General features: G+C 41.9%; 1 protein-coding gene and 1 long non-coding RNA gene across 10 annotated transcripts in view; one reads left to right on the top strand and one right to left on the bottom strand.

The window, feature by feature from the left end:
* DMD (dystrophin) overlaps positions 1 to 27,192 on the top strand; it is a 4,177,531-nt gene that overhangs the window by 2,244,595 nt on the left and 1,905,744 nt on the right. The gene's annotated exons all lie outside the window — the stretch shown is intronic.
* On the bottom strand, positions 26,425 to 26,975 carry LOC142291751 (uncharacterized). The gene is made up of 3 exons (XR_012750540.1): positions 26,783 to 26,975; positions 26,569 to 26,639; positions 26,425 to 26,471 (listed from the first exon to the last, which is right to left on the bottom strand). It is a non-coding gene; the product is annotated as an uncharacterized LOC142291751 (long non-coding RNA).

The following is a 27,192-nucleotide window of genomic DNA, read 5'->3' as shown; positions in this document are numbered from 1 at the left end:
AGAGTGGCGAGGCCAGAGAATAGCAAGGGGAGAGGTGAATTAATCAGGCCACAGAGTTTAAGATAGCTTGAATGGGTGCAAGAGTGTTGAAAGGGAGACCACAGAGCAGGAGGTTGCAGTAGCGGATGCAGGAGATGATGATAGCAGGCACTAATGTTTTTGCTGATTCTTGGTTAAGGAATGCATGAATTTGGGAGATATTTTTGAGTTGTAGATCGCAGGAGGTGAAGATGGCTTGGATGTGTGGCTTGAAGAATAGAGCAGAGTCAATGGTTACTCTGAGGCAACGAGCTTCCGAGATTGGGCAGAGTGAGCAGCCATCAACTTTGATGGATAGGCTTGTTGAGAGAGAAGGAGGAAAGATAATGAATTCCTTTTGTCCATGTTAAGCTTTAAGAATTGCAGAGAAGAAGGATGAAATAGCAGACAGACTTTGTGGCATTTTCGTTAGTAAGGAGTTATTAGGGTTATACTCATAGTAACCAATTACTCAGGAGACATCTAGTGGAAACTCACATTATGTAAGTCTTGACATAGCACACAGAATTGAATTCATTAAGACTTGCACAGCACCTAATGAAATTGATGTCTATAGTAAGTGGCATGTGCTTCCGTACTCTGTGCCAGTATTGCTTCTCCAGTCAGGAACTAGAGTAACATTTTTGGCATAGAAAATGCTGGCAGATTTAATGAATTAGGTCAGGTTCCCACTCAGGATACTCAACAGTACTGCACATTGCGGCAGTAATGATCTAAAATGTTGTGAAAATGCAAAAGGCGCATAATTTTGGGCAACTCTGCACAAGAAGGGTAAGGGTAATTTTTTGAAGACTATGCTAAGTCTATTTATATATTTACTGACATGCCAGCAAAGTAAGAATGTATATATTTAAAAGTAAAATATTGCAACAAATAGAAGCAAAAAGAATAAATAAAAATAGAAATTGATGTTTCTGAAGTACCATCCATGAAAACTAGTCTTCCTTTTGAATTTCTGCACATGAGGACGCAAACAATTTAAACAAGTTTATTCAACAGTAATTAAGAAAGGCCACTTGAGATGCGCATCAAAGGGAATTCTGACAATTCTATTATAAGTTCTCTCTCATAGCCAGAATCTGAGATTTGCTAGTTTTGACTGTGTTCCCAATGTCGGAACTTGTTTCATCTAATTATTGGTTTAAAAGCCAACCACCTTGACCATATTCATTGGAACAGTTCCTAGGAAACAATATTGTTACGACATGAATGATCAAACAATCTTCAAATCCAGAAAGAGCCAGCACAGATGTTGTCTCTGGCAAAATGACAAAAACATTGAGCTACCTTGTATCAAACAAAGGCCAGAGCACAAGCCGCACACCACATTATTTTTAAAACACAGAGCAAATGTTACTGCATTCAATATTGAAAGTTATAAATAAAGAATTAAAGTGCATATATTGTACCTAGCTATCTTCTGTTATTTTATTTCATGTCTTTAACTCCATATATAAAATTGTCAATATCATATATGAAGGTAGTTGTACTCAGTTTTATATATGAGCTTTGACTTCTGCTATGTAAATTATCTCCAGAAATTAAAAAACTATCACAGTTTTAGCATTTAGGAGAGATAACCACCTTATAAGTTAATGTAGAACCCTTTATCGAGCCTTGCAAAATGACTAAGGATAAATGCCAAGCCAGAAACTCACCTAAAGACAGTCTGTTTTGGAATGTTGCTCTTCCTCACCTACATGGTACTTGCGGGATAGCTTCTTTCACTCTTTAAGAAAGATCATTTGTATACTTTTCACCTATGGAGCATTGCCTGACAAAACTTAATACAGAACTAGTCTAAATAAATAGAACCTATGAGAAGGTCCAATATTACTAGTTTTGCTTTATTTTACCCCTTCAGAACATTTGACATACCTACACATGTTAGTCATATACAGGTTCCTGAGTGATGACGTATAGGTGTGCCATGACAATCACACTGGGCACAGGAACTGGGCCCGCGTGATTGCCAAGGGAAACTCAATGTAAGTGAAAAACAAATTCCAGCTGTTACAGGCAGGGACGGTTTCTGCCCAACTTCAGGCTGTTTAATCCTCTAAAAGCTGCAATCAATAGCGATACCTGCATTTAAGAGGCTGGGAGAGGGAGGACTGTTGTGAACGTCGTCTGTGTGGGTGTTGTTCTGAAGCTTCCTCTGGTGGCCAGGAATGATAGTGGAGCTAAGTCTGAGCTATTGACTCAGACAGGTGTCGGTGTTAATTGGGAATTGGGGAAGTCCTATTGCAGACAAGTCTGGTCTATATAGGGGAACACCTTAACACCTTCTGCCCGGCTGATGCCGGTTATAATTGTATATTCCCTGTCTCTGTTCCTGGCCTGGAGATTTGTCCTTCCCTGTATCCCTGAGCAAGACTGCAGCAAATAAGTTTCAGTTTTGCCTTGCTTTCTTGTTTAGACCTTAGAGTGCTCTTTTTCCTTGTTTTGCTGTGTATCTGTTTTCTTGCAGGTGAAGCTGTGTTTCAATTGTGCTGTGAGCATGGGGGTTTCCCCTGTGCTTGCTTTCCTGCAGGAAAATGGATTTTTATCCCTGTCTGATTTGATTATTTGCTCTTCTGTATTTTTGTGTTCTTTTTTGGTATTTTGTATCTCCCATTATTTACAGGAGTACCTGGTATAGTGGGGGTGAGGTCGTATTACCTCCAGGGAAATTTTTACTATCAGGAGTTTGGTATTTTTCTCTAGGGATTTTGCACGGACCACAATCAGTTCCTTTCCTATGCTTTGTATCAAGTTAGTTGGGCCTCGCCATTGCTAATTCTATTTTTCCTATCTGAGTATTGTGTTTTTCTATACCACCGTAATCTTTATATGTGGGGGGGCTACCTATTTCTTTGGGGACTACTCTGAGGCAAGATAGATTTCCTCATTTCATTCTGTGAGGCATAGGTAGTTTCTCAGGCTGTGACATGGTGTCTAGGTTTTTAGGAACGCTCCATGGCTACTTCTAGTGTTGCCTTATAGTCAGGGGATTGCGGTCATCCCAGGTTCCAACTACTCCTGTTTCTTGGTGTTTTTTCACAAATGGGAGTTTTTCGTAATCTTCCACGGTTACCGGATCATAACAGAGGACCCTCTCATGACCCCTTCAGCATGATCACAGAGGCCAGATTGTTGCCATGGCAGCCTGCGGTCATAATGATGACCTCTAAGTTAGCCTAGTATGCCAAGCTTGTTAGACTATGCCAGGAGCATGGTCCAAGATTCTTTTGTCAGTGCAGCACTGAGAGGTATAATCCATTTCAATCCTTGTGTATTGCAATGCAATATACTAGCAATAAGCAAAGTAAAAGTTAATGTATCTTATAGGAAATAGGTAAAAAGGTAAAAAGATCTAAAAAAATTGTAAAAAAAAATAAAGAACCAAAAAATACTATACCAATAAATCTGCATATTTTTGTAGAATCAAAAAAATAAACAAAAGAGTACACACATATCCTGCTGCCGCTTCCAGAATAAATAACCTGATCTATAAAACTGTCACACCAGTTAACTCCTTCATTGAACACTAACAAATAAACAAAAAACTATCAAAACTTTCTTTTCAGGATGAAGATGAGGAAAGGGGAATAAAACGGAATCAAAAAGTCATGTGTAAATAAAAATGGTTCAGCTGAAAATCTCTTGTCTAGCAAAAAACTGCCACAATCTGTGAGCAAGAAAAAACTTATATCTATCAGGATATAGAAATAGAAAAACATTTTTTGCCATAATTGTTTTATGGTGTAAAATCAGTAAAATGTAAACAAATCTAAATGTGGTATTGCTGTATTGGAATTGTCCCCAAGAATAAAACAGTCATCAATTTTATGACACGCTGAATGGCGTAAAAAACAAACAACAAATACAATTCCTGAATAGCTGTTTCTTCTTAATTCTGTCTCACATGAAGCAAAATAGAGAGCGATCAAACAATAGTATATTGCCCAAAATGGTACCTATATAAACAATCCATCTTATGACTATGTTGGCAGAAAAATTTAAAAAAAAACCTGCATACTAACTATGGTTAAAGGAGTTGGCCCTTATGACCCCAATGTAGCAGGCCAATTAAGTACATATTAGAAAAAATTAACAGAATCATGGTCGGAACTTATTTGGTCAAATAAAAGTGAATTTTACAACACCTTACAGTTATTGTAAGCGATCTACCAAGCAATCATAAGCATATTGGGCCCTAGAGAAAGCATTGGTTTTGCCCATTGCAGCCAGATTACTTCTTGCACGCTTCAAGGTCCTCAGGAAAAAAAATATGATTGCTTTGTATGGACTCTAAAATCCCATTTTTCTGCATGAGGTTTTTTTTTTTGTCAGTATCTTTCATTGTGTTCATAGCTTTAACAAGACTGCTTGTTTCACTATTTATTTTCTTCACTTTCCTAACAGATTACTGTGGGTATCCGCTAGGAACATTCACAGTATATTACATTATTATTAACAATTTTCAGTTTTATTCCTCCAAGCTATATTAAACTTTAAGCTAATTTTATGCAACATGAAAGGTATTTTCATTAAATTGGACAGCTATTTTCAGGCTATTTTCCTGCATTCTACATATTACTTAAAATGTCTCTACTTTCATCTGCCTCAATCGGAAAAATAACATTGTTAAATGGAAGTACCTTGATACTCAGTGCCGTTGGGTAATAAAGGATATACTTACTATATATTGATAAATACATCAGCATTTCTTTACTGGATATGGATGTAAAAATCATTAAACCAACCCTTAGAATAGTCCAGCTTTTCTATATAATCAAAACTAAAGTGAATGGATTGCTTCAGTATGTAAATAGCGCAGATGCACTACAGTAAGTTTATGTACGCATAATGCAGAAAATTTCTGCACCTAAAAACTGCACCTTGTAGCTGAACAAAGGCATCTTGTGGCAGAAAAATGCACCAAAATTGCATGCGTTTTTTGTACATTTTAGTACGTTTTTGGTGCTTTTTTTGGCGCGTTTTTGTGCCATGTGAGTGGCTCAAAGGGCTAAAAAATGCAGAATGAAAATTCACAAAGGATTGACGTGCTGCACCTAAAAATGCAAGCAAAAAAGAAGCAACATGTGCACCCAGCATTTATACTTATCGACGTTGGGAAAAGGAGCGAGATGCAGTTTTGGGCAACAAACTGCAACAAAAATGCCGCAAAAAACACAGCCCAACAGTGTAGTATTTGGCAGCTATAAGTGTAAAGGTTGCTACAGCTGCAATTTTATTGTTGAAAAGGAAATATGTGTATAATCATCATTATGTACCCAAATAATGGAGAAAATTTTCCAGGATTATTGCAGAAAATCTGTGGTTATTAGCTGTGCTAATCCTTTCCTCTATTTTCTACATACTGTATATGCAAAATTATGCGCTACTGATTGAGGACAGTATTGCTGTAAATTACATATAAACACATCTTTTTTATAGTTATGGTGGAACTGATTTTCATCAAATCACATTGAAATGCATGGCACAAAAAGATTGTTTGCCAGACAATTTATTTCATATACTTTGTATTGCTTAATATCAATTTTACTAAAAGCACAAATGAAGCACTTGTGTTTCCAAAATGAACTACTCTTATCTTAAGCCAACGTTATTACTTGTACACTTGCTAACCTCCAAGGACATGGAGATTAACAGCCACTTGGGTGGTTTACTCAGGCATTTGTCAGCTAAGAAAACTTTTTACCAGCAGTGTCTTAATTTCTTCCGTGATCTTTTTTGTAAAACATATATATATATATATATATGTATATATATATATATATATATATATATATATATATATGTGTATATATATATATATATATATATATATATATATATATATATATATATATATATATATATATTTATATATATCCAGTGTCGTACTGTCTTGCTGATGTGAAGGCCCCATGGTACTCTCTGGATTTGCTAATATCACTCAAAAAAACCCCAGAAAAGATGAGATAGACTTAAGAGTAGGGATGAGCATACTGTACACTTGGTTTCTGGGTCTCTAACCTAACCACAAGCTTTATTAGTGTCGTTACTTCCGGCCATATCACAACCATGTCAAGTATTGTGATTGGCTGGCATACCATTTAAAAAAAAAAAATGATTAATGAAAAGAAATGACGCTTGCTCCTACCCTATTTTTTGATAACAACAAGGGCTGGTAAAACAGTTAGGTGCTGCAAACCTCAGCTTTACATTGACTGTTTATCAAAAATAGAGGAGATCCCACACCGCTTTTAAAATTATTTAAATAATAGTTTAAAAAAAATGGTGTGGAATCCTTCTTCATTTTTTATAACCAACAAAGGTAAAGCTAATAGCTGGGAGCTGGTATTATCAGGCTTTGAAGTGCCATGGATATTGACCATGGTTATTTGGACCTTTCCAGCCATAAAATATCAGCCCGCAGCCACCCCAGAATTGGAATATTACATTAGATACGCCAATTCTGGTGCTTTATCCAGCTCATCTCGATTGCTCTTGTGTGGTAGTAATTGGGGTAACATATGGGGTTGATAATAGTTATGATTTGTAAAAAAAATCACAGCTACCATTAAACGCTAGGTTAGTAATTGTCTATTAGACACCCCCAATACCAACACTGTAATTCAAAATAAATAGACACAAATAAAGAAAAATCTTTTATTTGAAATAAAAAACCCAAACATCATCTTTCACCCATTTATCCACCCCTAAAACACCCTCGCAGGTCTGATGTATTGCACAATGATGTCCCTCAATGATGCTTAGCTCTGCTACAGATGGAGGCTGTGGTGAGTAGTGATTAGAGTTGAGAGCGGTTCGAGTGATTTTGGGGGGTGTTCTAGATCGAACTAGAACTCGAGCTTTTTGCTAAAGTTCGATAGTTCTAGTTACGTTCGAGAACGGTTCTAGCAGCAAAAAGCAGGGCTTTTTACAGCTACAGTGTGCAGGAGCCGTCGCTGGCAGCCTGCCAGAAGCTGGTAACCAAGATAAATATCGGGTATCCAAGCAAAGCGCTTTGGTTAGTAACCCGATATTTATCCTAGTTACGTGTGCAGGAAGACGACACTTCCCCGCTCAGCTTGCTCCGCCCCCTCCTGCACGCGGCATGTACACATACATACACACACACACTCACCTGTCCCCAGCCATGCAGTCCACGACACTGACGTCCTCAGCGCCACATGACCCCGCTAGGCTCCACCCACTTTGCACTCCGCCACCAGCACACATGGCTCCGCCCACCTGGCACTCTGCACACATGGTCCTGCTAGGCTTCGCCCACCTGGCACTCTGCACACATTACCCCGCTAGGCTCCGCCCACCTGGCACTCTGCACACATGGCACTGCTAGGCTCCGCCCACTTGGCACTCTGCACACATGGTCCCGCTAGGCTCCGCCCACCTGACACTGCACACATGGTCCCGCTAGGCTCCGCCCACTTGGCACTCTGCACACATTACCCCGCTAGGCTCCGCCCACCTTGCACTCTGCACACATTACCCCACTAGGCTCCGCCCACCTGGCACTCTGCACACATTACCCCGCTAGGCTCCGCCCACCTGGCACTCTGCACACATGGTCCCGCTCGGCTTACCTGCGGTGATGAAGTCCCGACCTCAGCGCTGTCACTGTCCTCCATGGCCGCCGCTTGTCACATCACCTTCTCTCGCTTCCGACCCGAGACTGACTAGCGGTGACGTCACGGGCCGCTCGCGATACTTGGCTGTGAAGATAATTGAAGTCAGTGTGCAGGAGATCAGCGCAGGTAATGTACCTCGCTGACAGCAGCACTTGTCATCCCCTGCAGTGACCTGGGCTGACCCATTGATGTTAGCGAAGGTCACTGCACTGCTCTCCCAGCCAATGGGGAACATCCTGCTCTTCATTGACTGGGACAGTGTGGATCATCATGGCAACCCCTTGGATTACACCAGACCTGGAGTGTTTTTTCAAATAAAAATGTGTTTGTCGTCTATTTTTTTTTTATTACTGACTGGGTTGGTGATGTCGGGTATCTGATAGACGCCTGACCTCACCAACCCCAGGGCTTGGTGCCAGGTGACATTACACATCTGGTATTAACCCCATATATTACCCCGTTTGCCACCGCATCAGGGCACGGGATGAGCTGGGGCGAAGCACCAGGATTGGCGCATCTAATGGATGCGCCACTTCTGGGGCGGCTGCGGCCTGCTATTTTTAGGCTGGGGAGAGTCCAATAACCATGGACCTCCCTAGTCTGAGAATTTCAGACCCCAGCTTTCTGCTTTACCTTGGCTGGTGATCCAATTTTGGGGGGACCCCTACGTGTTTTTTTTTTAAATTATTTATTTAATTTAAAATAACAGCATGAGGTGCCTCAGTTTTGGATTACCAGCCAAGGTGAAGCTGCCAGCTGTGGTCTGCAGGCTGCAGCCGTCTGCTTTACCCTAGCTGGCTACAAAAATAGGGGGGACCCTACGTCATTTTTTTTTTATTTTTTTTGGCTAAATACAAAGCTAAGCACCCCTTAGTGTCACATGAAAGGCACCAAAGGGTGCAAAATTACAAAATGCAAGAGAGTGGGACATTATTTGTCTTTCTGCCATTATAATGACAGAAAAGACTGATATGAAGGGTACAAGCACAAGAAAATCACCAGAACGCTCTACGCTGTGAAAAGCAGTAGAAAATGGCACTGGAGTGAACATGTGACCGCCTCATGTAGGTTGAAGCTATGGATCCTGGGTAAATTTATGTATTTTCCCTCCTTCAGTTTTTTTGCAGTACGCAAAAAAAACGGAAGGCACACGGATGACAAACAGATGACATACGGACCATCTATAGCACGGAAACGGATGCCACACGGATGCACCCGTGAAAAAAAATGGACTGTTTTTTGCAGACTGCAAAAATGGATCAGTCGTGTTAATGTAGCCCTATTCTGATCTGCCGTTTATAAACAGCAGGCAGAAATAAGTGAATAGCGCTCCCCAGCGTCAGAAAATCTCCGGGGTTTCAGGCCTTGCTGAGATCCTGGAGATCCTGATTCAGGACGGTTTTTCCAGTCCCCGCTCACGTGATCACAGGTATACACCGTACACCAATGATCACGTTACAGTAAATGACAGTGTCGGTAAAAAATTATTTATCTCCCATCTGGCATGAACAAACATGATAAATCTCCTACCCGGTCCCCTCCGGTCCCCCAGTGTAGCCAAAGTGCCCCCCTGATGCCCTCCCAGAAATCCAAGATGGCCGCGCGCACAGCAGCGCGCCGGCCGCATTCACCCTAGTCCTCTGATTTCTGTCGCATGTGCCATGACACATGCAACAGAAATCTCCTCCCCAGGCCCTGCCAGGTCACCCCCTATAACCCCACCGGTGTTCCCCGGTGTCCCATGGTACCTGTGCAGCGTTGATCCCCCGCGGCCCTCTCCTTCACAATAGACGCTGCCGTATGCACAGAGCGGCTGTCAGCTCAAGTTCCTGTGTTGAGACACAGTGAGTGGTGGTTATGCATCTGTAAGCTAAATGGGTGGCACGGTGGCTCAGTGGTTAGCACTGCAGTCTTGCAGCGCTGAAGTCCTGGGTTCAATTCCCACCAAGGACACCATCTGCAAGGAGTTTGTATTTTCCCCCTGTGTTTGCGTGGGTTTCCTCCGGGTACTCTGGTTTCCTCCCACACTCCAAAGACATACAGATAGGGAATTTAGATTGTGAGCCCCAATGGGGACAGTGGTCGCAATGTATGCAAAGCGCTATGGAATTAATAGCGCTAAATAAATGAATAAATTATTATTATTACTGCAATGCCCTGCTCATGAGGTAAGGAACATAGTTGATCAGGAGAGCTATATACTACATTTCCAAATGGAGGCATTTGATTTTATAGTTGCCCTGCTGAACGACTACCAAACATGAGAATCCGTTATACGCCACAAGAAAACACATCTAAATAGCGAGCTCTGTTGTTTAGTATTCATTCAGCTGGATAACTGACCTTAAAGGGGTATTCCATCTCCAAGATCCTATCCCCAATATATAGTAGGTGGAATAGCAATAATATCAGCAAATACCAATATTTGGAAATGTAGAATAGTTCTGATTAGGCATGCCCTTACCTCATGAGCAGGGCATTGCAGCTTTGGTAGCAACCGTTACGACATGAACTCTGCTGCTGTGGACCCGGGGAGAGTGGGTGCAGATTCATTGCACCCACACTCCTAACATGGAGGGACTGCACTCCTAGAAAATGGGGGATACGTTCCTGTTTTTTCCTTACAATAAATTTGTGAAAGAGGGAATGTTTTGGGGAGTTTTCTTTCAAAAACATTTTTTTGTCGATTTCTTTTGTTAGTACTGACAGTTTATGATGTCGGGTATCTGATAGACGCCATGAAATCACAAACTGTTGGGCTTGATGTCAGGTGACTTTACAACTAGTATCAACCCCATTTATTACCCCGTTTGCCACTGCACCAGGGCACGGGATGAGCTGGGGTGAAGCGCCAGGAGTTGCGCATCTAGTGCATGCGCCACTTCTGGGGCGCCTGCGGCCTGCTATTTTTAGGCTGTGAAGGCCCAAGAATTATGGACCTTCCCACCCTGAGAATACTAGACCACAGCTGTTCGCTTTACCTTTGCTGGTGATCCAATTTGGGGGGGACCCTACTTTTTTTTTGTAATTATTATTATTTATAAAATAATTATAAAAAAAGAGCCTGGGGTGACCTCCACATTGGATCCCCAACCACGGTAAAGCTGCCAGCTGTGGTTTTCAGGCTACAGCCGTCTGCTTTACCCTAGCTGGCTATCAAAAATGGGGGGACCCAACATCATTTTTTTTGTAACTATTTTTTAAATAAAAAAAATTAATGGGCTTCCCTGTATTTTGATTGCCAGCCAAGGTAACGTCAGGCAGATGGGGGTGGCAACCCGTAGCTGTCTGCTTTATCTGCACTGAGAATCAAAAATACCGCGGAACGCTACGTCATTTTTTTTAAAGATTTATTTTTACAGCACTGTCATGTCAGGCAATCAAAATACAGGGAAGCCCTTTTTTGTTTTTAGTTATTTAAATAAATAATTAAAAAAAATATATATGGGCTCCCGCTGCACTTTTTGTATTGCTAGCTAAGGGTAATCCAAGCGGCTACTGGCTGCTAACCCCCACTGCTTGGTGTTACCTTCACTGGCAATGGAAAATCCAGGGAAGCATTTTTTATTTTTTTTGACAAAAAACTCCAAAAAAATGACGTGCGTTTCGCCATATTTTTGTATGCTAGCCAGGTACAGCAGGCAGGTACGGTCTGCCCCCAACCCCCAGCTGCCTATTTGTACCCGGCTGGGAACTAAAAATATAGGGAAGCCCTTTTTTTAATTAATTCATGAATTTTATGAAATAATTAAAAAAAAAACAAAAAAAAACTATGTAGGCTTTGCCCCATTTTTGTGTTCAGCCGGGTACAACTAGGCAGCTGGGGATTGGAATCCACAGCACAGGTTAGCCTGAGGTTTCTGGGCCCCTCTGCTGCGAATTGTAGTCCGCAGCCGCCCCAGAAAATGGCGCTCTCATAGAAGCGCCATCATCTGGCGCTGTATCCAACTCTTCCAACAGCCCTGGAGCCGGGTGGCTTGTTGGGTAATCATGAGTTAATACTGGCTTTGTTTTACTAGCCAGTATTAAGCCAGAGATTCTTAATGTCAGGCTCGTTTGACCCGGCCATTAAGAATCTCCAATAAAGGGTTAAAAAAAAACACCACACAGAGAAAAAATACTTTAACAGAAATAAATACACAGACACATTAGAGACTCCATCTTTATTACCCCCTGTCACCCCTCCACGATCCTGCTCTTCTGTCTTCTTTCCCCTTCAACACATGCAGCTCTGCTCCATCAGACAGCACAGCTGCATGGGGGAAGATGCTGTGCTCCGTGCAGAAATCACTCTGTGAGAGTGACCACAGGCTCCCGGCTGTAAGCGGTGGCACGGGTTGCCATAGCAACGCTGCTCCGATCACGTGATTCCGGTGCCGCTGCGTGCTGGTAGCGGGACGTCCCCGTCACCGCTACCAAGCGTGTTGCTATGGCAACAGTGATCTCCGTGATTGACTGGCTGTGTCAGCCGGTCAGGAGCCGGCTTCTGCGGACACTGGTAACTACGGTAAACATCGGGTAACCAAGAAGCCCTTTCCTTGGTTACCCGATGTTTACCGTAGTTACCAGCGTCCGCCACTCTCACGCTGCCAGTGCCATCCCCCTGCACACATAGCCAGACTACACATCGGGTTAAATTAACCCGCTGTGTACTGTAACTAGGAGTGCAGGGAGCCAGCGCTAAGCGGTGTGCGCTGGTAACCAAAGTAAATATCGGGTTGGTTACCCGATATTTACCTTAGTTACCAAGCGCAGCATCGCTTCCACGTGTGCTGCTGGCTGGGGGCTGTGGTCACTGGCTGCTGGTGAGATCTGCCTGTGTGACAGCTCACCAGCAACCCATGCAGCGACGCTCCAGCGATCCCTGCCAGGTCAGGTTGCTGGTGGGATCGCTGGAGCGTCGCTTAGTGTGATGGTACCTTAAGGGAATGGGGAAGCTGAGCGGGGAGTCGAGCTAGAGCATGTCGCCGGTACACGGCGATACACAAACGTGCATCGTGTAACAGAGAGGTGCAATGACAGGTCCTACATGACGCGTCATAGTCATGTGACCAGTCTGTAGCCAATGAGATAACAGGCACGTGACTGGTCACATGGCTATTTTTCACATCACGATAGGTCCTGCATCACTGCTGGCAGTGCTGGTTACCGGGAGGATTCAGCGATCATCGGATGGAATAGCGGCAGGAGACAGAGTGCAGGAGGGATCGCGGGGACCGGTAAGTGTTATGGCAATGTTTATTAACTGTATGTGTACATTTATAAGGTGTTTTTATGTGTTTGTGATTGCCTCCTATTGTTTCCTATGCGGTTCGAGTTCGGTTCGTCGAACGTTCGCCGAACCGAACTCGAACGAGACGCCCGTTCGGCGAACCGAACTCGAGCCGAACCGCGACCGGTTCGCTCATCTCTAGTAGTGATATTAGAAAACATAAATGCTCACTGTGGCATACAGAACAAACTGAGGGCAGCGGGGTTCTCATGGTACCAATTGTGACCATAGATGAAGACGCTGTTTGACTGCTGGACTACCAGATAACGAGTCCACTTGTTATCACAGTTGGTAGCTCCACACAGAGGATACCATGAAAACCCTCAGCTGTCAACACCAGTGAACTCATTGCTGGACTGACAGACTGTGACACTGTGGCAGAGCAGTCTGGCAGTCTAGCAGTAAGTTAACCTGTAGTCACAGCTGGCATTTCCCAAGGTATCAACTGTGACAGCAGGTGAACTCACTGTTGTACTAATCTTCCACCATATCAAGCAGTCCAGCAGTCCAGCAGTTAGTTCACTGGAATTCACAGATAGTAGTTCCCATACTACCTTCTGTGTGAGCTGCCAACTGAGACCACAGGTGAACTCATTGCTGGATTGCCAAAATTGCAGTCACAGATGGTGGCTCACACAGAGGGTACTTTTGGAACCACCAGCTGTAAACACCGGTGAAATCAACTGGACTGTTGGATTTCGAGACATGGTGACAGCAGTCCAGCAGTGAGTTCACCAGTGGTCAAAGTTGGCACAGTGAAAACCGTCATATGTGACTGCAGGTGAACTCGCTGTTGGACTGCTCTTCTGCCATGTCACGCAGTCCAATAGTCCACCAGCTAGTTCCCCTGCTGTCATATTTGGTTGTTCACACAATAGGTACTGTGGGTATCATCAGCTGTGAACTCTAGTTAACTCACTGCCGGACTGCCGGACGGTTGCACTATGTGACACAGTGGCAAAGCTTTCCGTCAGTGAGTTCGCCTCTGGTCATAGTTGGTCACAGTTGGTACCATGGGAACAGGTAAACTTGCTGCCTGACTGCTTTGTCACTGAATCATGCAGTCCAAAAGTCTGCAGTCCAACAGTGAGATCACCTGTGGTCACAGTTGGTACCATTGAAGCCCCTGTCTGTGAACTCTCACCTGCCCTCAATGTGTTCCAGATGATGTTGTGAGCGGTCATGTTATCTAATGTTACTGCTCACCGCAGCCAGTATTCTGCAAAAAGTCTGCCTGATCATAATGAATGTGATAATAAGTGAGAATTTTTGGACCTTTTTTAAGTTAAAAATATGATTGCATTTTCTTATTAAACAGGCAACGTAATTGAAATGTGCACTTCACCATACTTTTATCAAATTGAGACACAGCCTTGTAGACTTGATGAGAAGAAGTATGATATGTGGATGAGATGGAAAATTCGCCAGGACAATAATAGGCTTATACAGTGACAGCCACACCATTTACATCTTGTTTTATCTGCTCCCTTTGGTCCATTGTCATAAAGATGTGGAAGGAAATCGTAATGTCTGGAGTGTAATACTTGCCTGTTAAGTAGCTGCAGTACAAAGTATTGATAAGACTGAACAATGTAGTTTACCATCATGATTCATATGGGCAAACAGATATCCAAGGCTACTATTTAATAGTCTGAATAAATTGAAATCATTATCCATTCTCTGCTAATCTGTGCTGTCTGCATCAGTCAAACTACACATCTCTGTGAAACTGGTAGGTGCTCTATTCTACCACTGTATACAGCAATATCCTGACCTGTATTTCATTACTTACCTTTTATCACTATTATCACTACTACTATCTGTCTAATAACAGCAATGAATGAACAAAGCAATAATGTCCATCTTGTGGGAAAATAAAATTTAAATCTGTAAGTCTCATGTGAATGATAATAATGGAGAAAACATAAGCAAAATCAGTATTATTTCATCTTTATGAAAATATTTTTAATTAAGGTCACAATCTTTAAGTGCATGCTGTACAAATCTGCACAAACAGTATTTCTTTCTGCATTTACAATTTACTTGTGTATTTTACCATATAATCTCTTATACATAGTGGTAACACCGCTCTAGATTTAGTGGATGGGGCATCTTTATACAGTACCTACATATGTCTCTACTCCATACAGAGGAGTATTCAAATCTGCTGAAATTCAAATTCAGCACATTTAACAAGGAAATTTAATTTCCAGTGAATGTTCCTTATTATGCTGTTGCAGACCCCAGGGCATAATATATGTAGGATATAAAAAATAAAAATTTAAACCCACAGCCTGCCTCTTCCTTTCACCTATTCTAAGGTATCTATACAAATTTAACAGAATTTGTTTGACATGCTCAGTCAGGTATATTCATAGATCGACAAATAATACATGAATAATTGTCAGGGTGATCTCTCTGCATATAGAGATCTGTGACAGGTTCAGGCCCTGTGTCTCATTCTGTTTGGAGTCTCTTAATATTATATGTGTTTCTTTCATTTGGTGCTGAAAGGGTTAATGACAATTTTGTTGCCAGCAGCTTCTGATTCCTGGCCTCACATGCTTCTAATTGGTGACATCTCCCTTCTCCTATAAATAGTCACATCTCCCAATAGAGTACACTGGTTATTCTGATTTATTCTGAAGCTAGACCTAAAGGTGGAAGGAGCTGCTGAGCCCTTTGTCACTGGAAGCAGTGTAAGCTGTAGTTCTTTTGTCTGACTGCAGCTCTGAAGTTATAATTTATCCTTTGTTGTTTCACCTGTATATTGTACCATCCCTTCATGTTGTTTTAGTGCAGCAGTGGTACTAGCGATCCTCACCTGTAAGCTCACTTGCCAGGGTTATTGCTAGGTTTTAGGTATCCTGCTCGGTGACAGGTGCAGAACCTGTACAGGATGGCAAGGAGTGTGGGTTGAAGCTGCAGGTGAGTGCAAGAGGTGTCCCATTATCCCCCTCCCAAGCGCCAGGGCCCATTGTTGTTAAAGTACCCCTGATTTACCCCTTGATTGCAGTGGTGAACCCTTTCTTTGAATATTTTGGCATGCGCCAGACATCCCCTAGTTGGTGCGTGACAATAATACACAGATTTATCATTTATGGGTTTGGAAGTAATTTGTTTTATCTTGTCTTTCTATTTAAACTGTCTTATTTTGCTACAAATTTATGAACATGTCACAATGTTTCATGAGTTTTGGATAAATTCAAAGTGTTTTATTTACTGTTTTCTTTTTACTTTTGTGTTTTTTTAAAGTTAGGCTATTACATCTGGACAACCAAAGCTACAAAGTTAAAAAGGTTGGCCACTATTTTTTTTTATTGGTGGCCTATCCTCAGGATATGCCGTCAATATCTGATTTGTGTCTAAAACCCATGACAACTCCACAGATCAGCTGCTACTGGCGCTGGTCGGAAGTTGACTTGAATAATGGGAGGATCTGCAGTACATTGCCATGGCCATTAAGAAAAGATAGAGCTGCTATTTTTTGGCAGCTTCCAAGAAATTTTGGCTTCTCCCGATAACATAACAACTGATCTGTAAGAGTTCAAGGTGTCAGACCCTCACTGACCAGATATTATCGGCTAATACTAGGGATACGCAGGCAACAAAAAAAGAAGGGAGCAATCCCTTTAGCTTAAAATTAATAATGAATAAAGTCAAAAAGTAGTTAGTAGAATAATTTCTAGTCCAGAAAATAATTTGCAAACATAATGGTGAACTGGCCCTTTAATATTTACCTTTGCACTATGAAAATAGCATAATACTGTGACTAGTACTATGGTAATGATACAACACTTTATGCATTGGTTTAGCAACTGCTGCATCTGTAAGCCCGGAATCAGAATATATGGCTCATGTGGAGTCTGTACTGCAACATGTGGCTCCATGACTCTGCCTTGAATCTCTTTTATAGGCTCCTATTGGTTAAGAATTCTAGACGAACAAGACATATGGTTACCATGCCACTTCAAGTTAAAATAGAAACGGATTTGGCTCACAAACATATTCATAATAATTATCATTTTTTTTATTAGACTTCTGTTTGTGTCTATGTAAATAATAGATATTGCATAAATAAATGTTTCAGTTATAGGGACTCCGTGTAAATGATGCCAATTTCTTAAGTTATGTTTGCCCACTAATGCCAACAAGAGAGTAGACTGTTTAATTGATATTTTTACTCCTTTATATGCAGCTATGCCAAACGCCTTATATATTAACCTTCAAAAATGCAGATTAAATGCAAATTAGAGTTGCTTAGGAATTAAACTATTCTCTTTCTTCTTGTCTGGCGCTCAGTCAAGGAGGCATGAATGAAGGTTTAGTTTTCCTTTGTTATGTGGCACAGCGCTTAGATGAATTTGTGTTATATTGTAAAAGATCATTTATGACATAATTTTGTTATGTTTAACAAATATATAGATTCATTTATTTACATTTATCCTAATTATGAGAACAGTAACATAAAGCCATGTACAATAAAAATCTTTGCTTAAATTTCAGTTTCTCTCGGTGAGATGGAGTTTTTTGTTTTATATTATTAATGGAACATTAATTAATGGAATAATGGAACATAAGAGATGTCCCAATTTTACTAGGATATGTTAAAAGGTCAGAACTGGTCAATATCTATGTAACGGAATCCTCATTGATCATCAAAATAAAAAAGGTGTAGGGAAAGTAACGCCTGAATCTAGGGGTATTCTTGTTCACTGCTGTTCTCATATTAGGGAACCTATCGGGTGCAATATGCACCCAGAACCACGAGCAGTTCTGGGTGCATATTGCTAATCCCTGCCTAACTGGCCCTGTATACACTAGCATAGATAACGGTAAAACCGAAAGAATACCATGAGCAGAAATTGCTGAAAAATAGGAAATAATTTTTATTTATAAATATTAATCAAAGTGCACAGTGCATAGGGTAGATAATGGAGAATACACAATACATGATTAAAAGAGGACGGGAGATGATATGAAAATATCCAGACGGTAGAACAAAACACCACTAGTATAGTGCAGGTCAACCCCAAAAATAAAACAGTAAAGTTGAATAGTGCAAAGTCTCAAGCAGTATATTGCCCAAGTGGAAAAGGAGAAATTATCCTCCCAAAGAGAGGGTTAAATATTAGTCAGCAAAACAGATAGTAAATCAAAAGCTGTATGGAAGGAAAATCCACCAAAGATTTTTTTTCAGAGACAAAAATGCACAATCAGCAAATTGTAAAAATTACATAGGTTGAAAAGCAAAGATAATAGTAAATTAGATGAACATTACTGTGACCCTTCACCTTCCCCTTTGATGAAGCGGCTGGCTTCACGGCCGTGAACCGTGAAACATATGTCAGAGGTGTTTCACACCCTCTCCACAAAGGTAATGGTCATCTAATTTACCATTATTTGCCGGCATGCTGCAGGCTCCATTGAACTGCCGGTCCTTGATGAGAATGGACTTCAAGAAAATCCCTGCTGAGACCAATCTGTGCATGCACAGCCTACGCAGCCATTTTCTTGAAGTCCATTGCATAAACCACCAGCAGAAAAATGGAGCCTGCAGCATGCTGGCAGATCAATGCTGTCGTGATACCGTCGAGCTTGCAGAATCACTGACCCTTCTGAGCAACAACTCTCCCTCCTCCGAGCCTGCAGCATTGCCAAACTTTTGTCCACTGACCCTCCTGAGCCACGACACTCCTTCCTCCGAGCTCACAGCTTTGCAGAATATGCCTCCTGTGACCATCCTGAGCTGCTCTACCACTGCTATTCTCCCCTGGTGAGCTATTATAAGACGCACTAAGATTATAAGATGGACCCTCATGTTAACATTAACAATTTTTTCCTATTTTCCCTCTCTAAATTTGGGGTGTGTCTAATAATACAGTGCATCTTATAAAACGAAAAATACAGTATATTGTTTGTAACATGAATATGCATGTAAATTTGCATGTATTTACACAGATGTGGCCTTACAGGGAAGGGTGCCCGGACACAAGTCCTGAACAGGGGTCCTTCACTGTGGTGTCCACTTATGTTGTCACCATAACAAGGACAATAATATTTGTCAACCTTGCCCTTCTCTGGAAATTACCATAGACTAAATTAAGCTAGAATCAGATTAAACTGATTTAGCTTTTTGATCCAATATTTTAGTTCACTCTTTCCTGATTCTATCGTCTAAAAAAAATCTACATTACATATATCCATGAGAATGTGAACTGCACATAAAACAGTCTTTGTTAATGTAGTTTACATTGAACGAGAGGATGTATTTTCTCGAAGCAAAATATGACATATGGTTGTACAGAATAATTTATGTTGTAACATCTTTGTGTGAAATCTGACATTAATGACTAGATTGGGGTCTGGCAGCTTGTTCCTTTCCAACTGTTTAACTATGACTCTCAGGAGCTGTAATGATTGTCACCTCATGTTGGGACTTGTAGCACAGCATCTCGAGAGTTCAAGCTTTGTAACTTCTGAGCTGACTTACCTGATAATGTCAGGCTGAAAGTCTTGAAAAAATTGTTATTGTGCTAAATTATTATTAGTATTTTAGTTTAATGGTGATTTCTGAATTAGGTCTATTTATTTCTTAGATAAATACACTGTCGCCAGTTATTAGCTGTAAGTCAATAGAAAAAGAATAAGAATGGGGCTATACATGTTTCATGACACTAAGATTGTGGTGACATGTTGTGATAACATGTGGTGTGCACGTGCGTATCAGCATGGAGTTTTCCTTCATCCCCACTGTTGTGTACTTATCATGCTGCACACTGGGCGGGTTGTCTATGGTGATGCATCCCTTGTCCCCGTCTGGCATCTGGCATGGAGACGCTAAAGACTGAACGATCTCCTGCAGTTGATGCCGCTCTAACCGGCTGACTTAGAACATGTGACTGGTGTTGCATGATTAAAAAGGTGCTTCTCCCTTCTCAATTACAAGTCCTTTGAGAAAGCGTACCTGTGCCTATGCGAAACGCGCATCGGGGCTTTTTCTAAGATGGTCATCCCCCTACAAAGATTTGGATAATTATTTACTGCTTTGTATTGCTATTTATGTGAGATAATGTAATATAACTACTTGAATCTTATGTCTTAAGCGGTAATATTTAGAGGTACCATTCTTATATCTCCCTATGCAACCAGGAGAATCAAAACTAACATAAGTAGATCTCATTGTGATGTTTAGTCTGATGTTTTTTTTATATACCAGTGTGGTCAAATCTTTTTCTACATTTTTCCCATACTATTGAAAGATCACATTGTTGTCATCTAAAGGGGGCTTTACACGGTAGTGATATCGCTAGCAATTTGTAGCGATAGCGAGCGTGTAAGTACCCGCCCCCATCCCACATGCGATTGTTTGTGATCGCTGCCGTAGCGAACACTATCGCTACGGCAGCGTCACACATACTTACCTGGTCGGTGGCGTCGCTGTGACTGCAGAACAATCCCTCCTTCAAGGGGGAGGGATGTTCGGCATCACAGCGACGTCACCGCAAGGTCAGTAAGTGGCCGGCCAATCAAAGCGGAGGGGCGGAGATGAGCAGGACGTAACATCCCGCCCACCTCCTTCCTTCCGCATTGTGGCCGGCGGCAGGTAAGGAGATGTTCCTCGCTCCTGCGGTGTCACACATAGCGATGTGTGCTGCCGCATGAGCGATGAACCACCTGGATAAACAACCCTTACCGATTTTTGAGTTTGGGATGACCTCTCCATGGTGAACGATTTTCACCATTTTTGAGGACGCTTAAGGTCGCTGGTCAGTGTCACACGCTGCAATATCGTTAATGACGCCGGATGTGCGTCACTAACAACGTGACCCCGACGATAAAACATTAATGTAGCGTGTAAAGCCCCCTTAAGTGTCTGTTGTCATCTTAATGTTTGTCTGTAATTTGATATTTGAGCAAAAAACACTTTTTATGTATTTATAGTGTGAAATAAATGTTATGTTTTATTGGCACAGATTGTCCACGTTTTTTCCGTTTTCTGATATAATTGGTGTGGATAAGTGCAATAGTTGCCATATGGAAAGAATGTTTTCTCCATTTCCTCTGGCAGCAGTTACTACTAAGGACTGATGGATTTTTTATTTCTGAATGTTTAAAAAGAACCTACATGAAATACAACTCCTACTGTATGATAGGAATTGTAAAAGATCTGTGAAAAACATCAGTGGATTATCAGTCTGTAAAATCATTTATGTCAACTACCGCATTGACTTGCATTGGTCAATATGGTATCCGTATGTGACCTGTTTTGCGTATAGACAGCACAAAGATATTTAACATTTGACATCTAATTAATATCCTCTGCCCAATCAAAGATGGCCTCAAAAAATGCAGACGTGAATAGCCTTATAGGCAATATTGGGTATGTGGTTAGTCATTGAAAAATCACTGATAGAACTCCAACGAGAAAATTGGACTCATGAAAAGGGCCCAAGTCTGTTTTATGTATGAAAGTATTTCCTCTCTTCTATGTGATGGGGATGAAATGGGAGGGAATTATACTTGTTCTGTAGGAACTGTTCTACACATCTCTTTGAATACACAGCTACGTCAGTACTTCTGATTTTATCACTGAATAATTTAGCTAAATTACTCTCACTTCAACTCATATGTTCTCTACTTCTTACTGTATGTGCTTCAATAAGTAAGGATCAGGAAATAACTTCTTCTTAAAATATGTTATACATAGGAAAACATCATCATCAACATGAAATTTCAAGTATGTAAAGGGAATCCGTCACCAGGTGTGTTACGGTGGTGCTGTCTGATATAATATAGAAGATAAATATTCAGACAGCCAGGTTCCACCGTGCGGTGATATTAGACCGCTGCCCATAATACACAGAATTAAAGTAGCCTCTGTAAGTTCAGAGAGACACGTAAATTAGAATATATGTTAATTAAGGTAGTACGCTATTAAACTTATAGCGACAATATAAGTGGGTATAAAAGGAAGTGAACCTTTTGTTACATCACAGAGGTCACCTATGTACAATAGGAGATGGACTCCATTAGCACCCATGGAAGTCCTAACAACACTGCCTCTGTTGCCTCACAGAGGTAAACAGTGTAAGTATAAAGTACTGTGTGTTGTAAAGGCACACACAGTACAAAGATGAATAACAGCAGCACTAACCATACTAACTGTTATCCTGGCTCAGTGTTAACCACACTGACCTGTGGGTACCAGGTGCTAACTGCACCGTATGATGGTACGCTGACTACCTGTACCTGCCTGATAGCTTGTGTGTAACCCACACCCAGACCCCACTCTCAGAGGAATGTGCCTAACCGGCTAATGCAGAGCAGAGGGAATGATACCTGCAGAAGCAGCAAGTATAAAATCGCTAGTGTATGGGTAGCGATTCACTATGGTAGTATAGCAGGAGAGCACATACATAGGCGGCTACCTCATGAATGCACAAGAATAACTGAGCGCCGTGTGGCGTGCTCCAGGGTCTTTTATTAACTAAGAACCACTCACAAAATGGTGATGCCCAGGGCAAGACTAAACCTGGACCAATAGGATGAGATAGCGTCATCACTGACGTCACCACAACCAATCAGATACCAGCGCGTCATCAGTGATGTCACCCGCAGCCAATTAGGTAATGCCACATCAGACGCCGAGAACCATGTGATCCCCGCATCATCTGTGATGTCACCCGCAGGCAATAGACGGCTGCCACGTGGCAGACATGCTCAGAACGGATTAAACCACTCCGTTCCTTTACTTAACGCATGTGCAGTTGCCCTGTTCTTTGGACTTAGTCCGAAAACCACACAGAATTAAGCCCAAAGACTGAGAAGCAGACCGACGAGTGGCATGCCGTGACTGGGAAGCAGATGGGGAGGAATCCGGCCAAGGCAAGGCAGGATCTCGGCCCGTAACAAGGTGTTTGCTACCCCATCTGAGAGCAGCATGATGTATGGGCAGAGACCTTGATTCCAGCCTACTTCTTGCTGAAGTTTTTATAAAATAAATATTTTATCTGTTTCATATCCACCAGTTCTAAAGGTGGTGTCACACACAGCGACGACGACAATGATGTCGCTGCTACATCACCATTTTCTGTGACGTATTAGCGACGTCCTGTTGCTGTCGCTGTGTGTGACATCCAGCAACGAGCTGGCCCCTGCTGTGAGGTCGACGCTCGTTGCTGAATGTCCAGCTTCATTTTTTGGTCGTCGCTCTCCCGCTGTGACGCACACATGGCTGTGTGTGACAGCGAGAGAGCGACAAAATGAAGCGAGCAGGGACCAGGAACTGGCATCTGGCAGCTGCGGTAAGCTGAAACCAGGGTAAACATCAGGTAACCAAGGGAAGACCTTTCCCTGGTTACCTGATATTTACCTTCGTTACCAGCGTCCGCTGCTCTCGCTGCCAGTACCGGCAGCGCTAAGCAGTGTGCGCGGCTCCCTGCTCTCTGCACATGTAGCTGCAGTACACATCGGGTAATTAACCCGATGTGTACTGTAGCTAGGAGTTCAAGGAGCCAGCGCTAAGCAGTGTGCGCGGCTCCCTGCTCTCTGCACATGTAGCACAGCGACGCGTGTCGTTATGATCGCTGCTGCTTCTGCTGTGTTTGACAGCTAAGCAGCGATCATAACAGCGACTTACAAGGTCGCTGTTGTGTCACAGAAAATGGTGACGTAACAGCAACGTCGTTGTCGCTGTCGCTATGTGTGAATCCAGCCTAAGAATGTTATGCACTATATAACCCTGACCACCACTAACTGTCAGCTTTCTGTTTACACTGTGCATAAACTGAAAACTGGCATTCATTGGCAGAGGTGGGATTATACATATTATGCAGAGCTTATGTCTAGAGATGAGCGGACCTATGAAAGATCGGGGGGGTTCAACCGTACTTTAGATAAAGTTCAGTTCTGGGCTCGGCCTTGACTTGAACCAAATTGGAAGTCACTGATTGGACAGTTCGGGTCTCCGCTCACATGCAGCCAGCCATAAACACATCCCTTCTGGGGCAGGGAGGACAGAGTTTTTTCTTTTTTTTGTATATACTGCATCCGATAATCTTGCTTTTATCTCCAGTTAGAACCATTCAGAGACTGCAAGCGGCTCGCACTGTGCTGAGCACCGAGCATACCCAAGGACACTGATGCTCGATTGAATGGTCAGCATACATAAAGCACCCGAGCTCCAAACACGAACACTGATTTTTTTGTAAAGTCCATGTTTGGTGCCAACACTGAACTGTTTGGGTTCAGTCATCTCTACTTATGACTATGAAGGACTACCTGACAGCAGGTTAAACACTCCTCTAGCAATAATCTCCTGCTGAAACTAAAGCATTCAGCCCGCTGCCACACCGCTGGAATGAGAGTCTCTGTCTCTACATCATGCTGCTCCAAGGATAGGTGGCAAAAACTTGGTGACAGAATCCCTTAAAAGGCAAATAGTGCCCCCCTTGCCCATATGCTGTGCTAGTATTGCAGCTCAGACCTAAATCTTTAGACCGAGTTATATTAGGTGGCAATACACTTTAATTTGTCACACTTTTTACAAGATGTTTAAACTTTGAATGTACATTTAGAAATGTTAACAATTTATCTTTTATGTAAATAGAACTCTTGTGATTTAGTACCACTTTAAATTGCTTAATAATTGTGATGGATTGCCATTTTATTTTATTTTCATCTACTTGAGTTAATGCAAATGAAACACTTAAAAATTATACTATTGACAGCAGCAACAGACTAATTTATCTCTGTATTTATAGAATACATTCACCAGTAAAATGTCACTCCCTCCTACGGTCTAATTATGTAGTCTTAATTGGGACTGCTGGGACCTTTTTATATTCTATCCTTGTTTTAACACTATTAAGACATCTCCTGAATTGTTCCTTAGAAGTTTTCAATTCTGTCTTTGTCAAAGCAAATAAGCAGAAGAATATAAGGAGTAAAGGTTACATACTAGGCTAATACAGTATGTGACAATTTCATTCATCTCTGCTTGAACCACAAATAAATATAGAACCGAGGTATGGTATCAGCATAAGACCACAGAAAAAAACAATACCTCTAAAAATATTTAAGTTTTATTTAGAAAGTTATAAAAAATGACAAACAGTGTCTCTCTAAAAATACATAAAGGACAACACAGTGCCAGTGAGATGTTGGGAGGAGATAGTTTCAGCGTGAAAAGGATAGCGATAGATAGATATTCACAGAGTCGTCAGATTACTGATCTCATAGCCTTTATTGACCCTTCCTGACGACGGAGGGTGTCCTAAGTTACTGGACACTCCCCGTTCCGGGTGGCTGTCCCTCCCTGTCCCTATCTCTAGCCAAGGGGTGTCCACCACCAACCCAGGTGATTAGTGCAAAACCATAAATATACACATAAACACAAATGCGTTAAATTTGGTTCCTGACTCAATAAGATACTTCAGTCAGATGAATTTAAATTTTGTTAGGTGGAGCTGTAGGGGACCCGCTACAGTAGCTGTCACCCCACGCTCTCCCGACGCGTTTCTCCCCCACCTAACGCAATGCTGGGGGATCATCAGGGGTAAAAAAAAGTCATACCTGTTGATGCACAAAAAAGAGAGGACAAGTAATGTCTTAATATAACTTCATCAAAGTAGATTGAAAAATCATTATATTCTCTTGGGTATATAACTTACATAACGGTAATAGTTATAGAGCAGGATATGAACGGTCCAACCCGAAAGCCTTTTGATAATATACCAGACAAACTTGGTTTTAATCACATGATATGCTGGCAGATATTCTCATTCAGAAGAACTTGTCTCTAAATAAAGCCGACAAGAAAATATTCTGAGGAACTGAGTTGATAGGCTTGGAAGGGGGGAAGGGGGGGGGAGGGGAAGGAGGGGGAGGGGGGAGGGGGGAGAGAGGGGGGGGGGGGAGGAGGGAGAAAGGAAAGAGGTAACAAAATGGATAAGATGAAAAATACCTCGTTATAACTCCAAAAATGGATGAATAGCCAATGGGATGCTAGGAGTTTAGTAAATCAAAAAAACTCCTAAGGTATCACATGAGTCTTCCTATCCTTGTGTTTAAAAGGCTTATGGATCACATCCTAACCATGTCTAGGTCACATTAAGGCAGCAGGGACATCTGCATAGACAGAGACAGTAAAATACCAATTAAACGAGGTAGATTCAGGAAACCTACAGTGTCCCATAGAGAAAAGTAGATACCTATACATGCAAAGAGTCCAATTTCTTTAGTTGATGGTGTTACACCAATATCTACACTGTTAGTGTGTCCAGTCCTAAAATGAAAAAAGGATAATAGTCATGGACCTAGAAGTACGTTGAATTCCCTTAGGGAGCCACATCAGTGTGGTATATCGTCCTGTATCCACCAAACCAGGACAAATGGTGCAAGCATAAATTTACTAGATGACACCTGACTAGTCCTAAAAAATAAATACCTGTAATTTCTTGGTCACTTAGGTAGGGGGTGCTGTATCAATACGCAGCATCGGAATCTATATAATCCTAAAAGGAATAATAATAATGATCTAATATCCCGCATAGAAATATGTGAATATAAACAGGACAGGACATACATCTATGGAAAAAAGACAGTGTATACCTGCAAAGAAAAGCTCCTTTACACAGTGTTCCAGTATAGTGACCAAGTGTTATAATGAACACTTCTTTCACCTAAAGACATGAAAACAAATGATCACTACAGGTGATCCCATAACGATTCTGCAAGAGGAAACAACAGGACATTTACAGCACCATTACTAGTCCTTTGAAATGTCCTGTGGGAGAAAACACTCCAAAAAGGTGTAAAGACATACCGATACTTGGTCCGAAGAAAAGCTCAACCTGCAAGGACAAAGTGTCCCGAGCGCCGAAGCACATCTAACCGCAGGGAGCCAGCGCTGTGTCCTGTCCTGTGCCCAGATGATATGTGCCTAATCCCACGGACGGAGGTGTTTTAAACCTCCCGCGACCGGAAGTAAACAGTGTTGCTCCCGCCCCACAGGCTGAGAATCCGTGATTGACAGATCTCTTAAGCCAATCCTACGATCTCGTATGAATCCATCACATGTCCAGACTCAGAATAGAGGAGGATTGCGAGGGGCGTGCCATGCTGCTTAAAGTGACATGTCGCTTAATGCAGAGCTGAGCTACAGCTTAGCAGAATGAAATACTGTAGATGAAGAGGCCGTATTAGGTAACTGGAAGTAACCTGCCGTTATGTATA

The sequence above is a fragment of the Anomaloglossus baeobatrachus genome, chromosome 2 (assembly GCF_048569485.1).
Source record: "Anomaloglossus baeobatrachus isolate aAnoBae1 chromosome 2, aAnoBae1.hap1, whole genome shotgun sequence".
Lineage (NCBI taxonomy): Eukaryota > Metazoa > Chordata > Amphibia > Anura > Aromobatidae > Anomaloglossus > Anomaloglossus baeobatrachus.
Note: the sequence above shows the minus strand (reverse complement) of the source record. Positions and strands in the feature narration are given on the sequence as shown.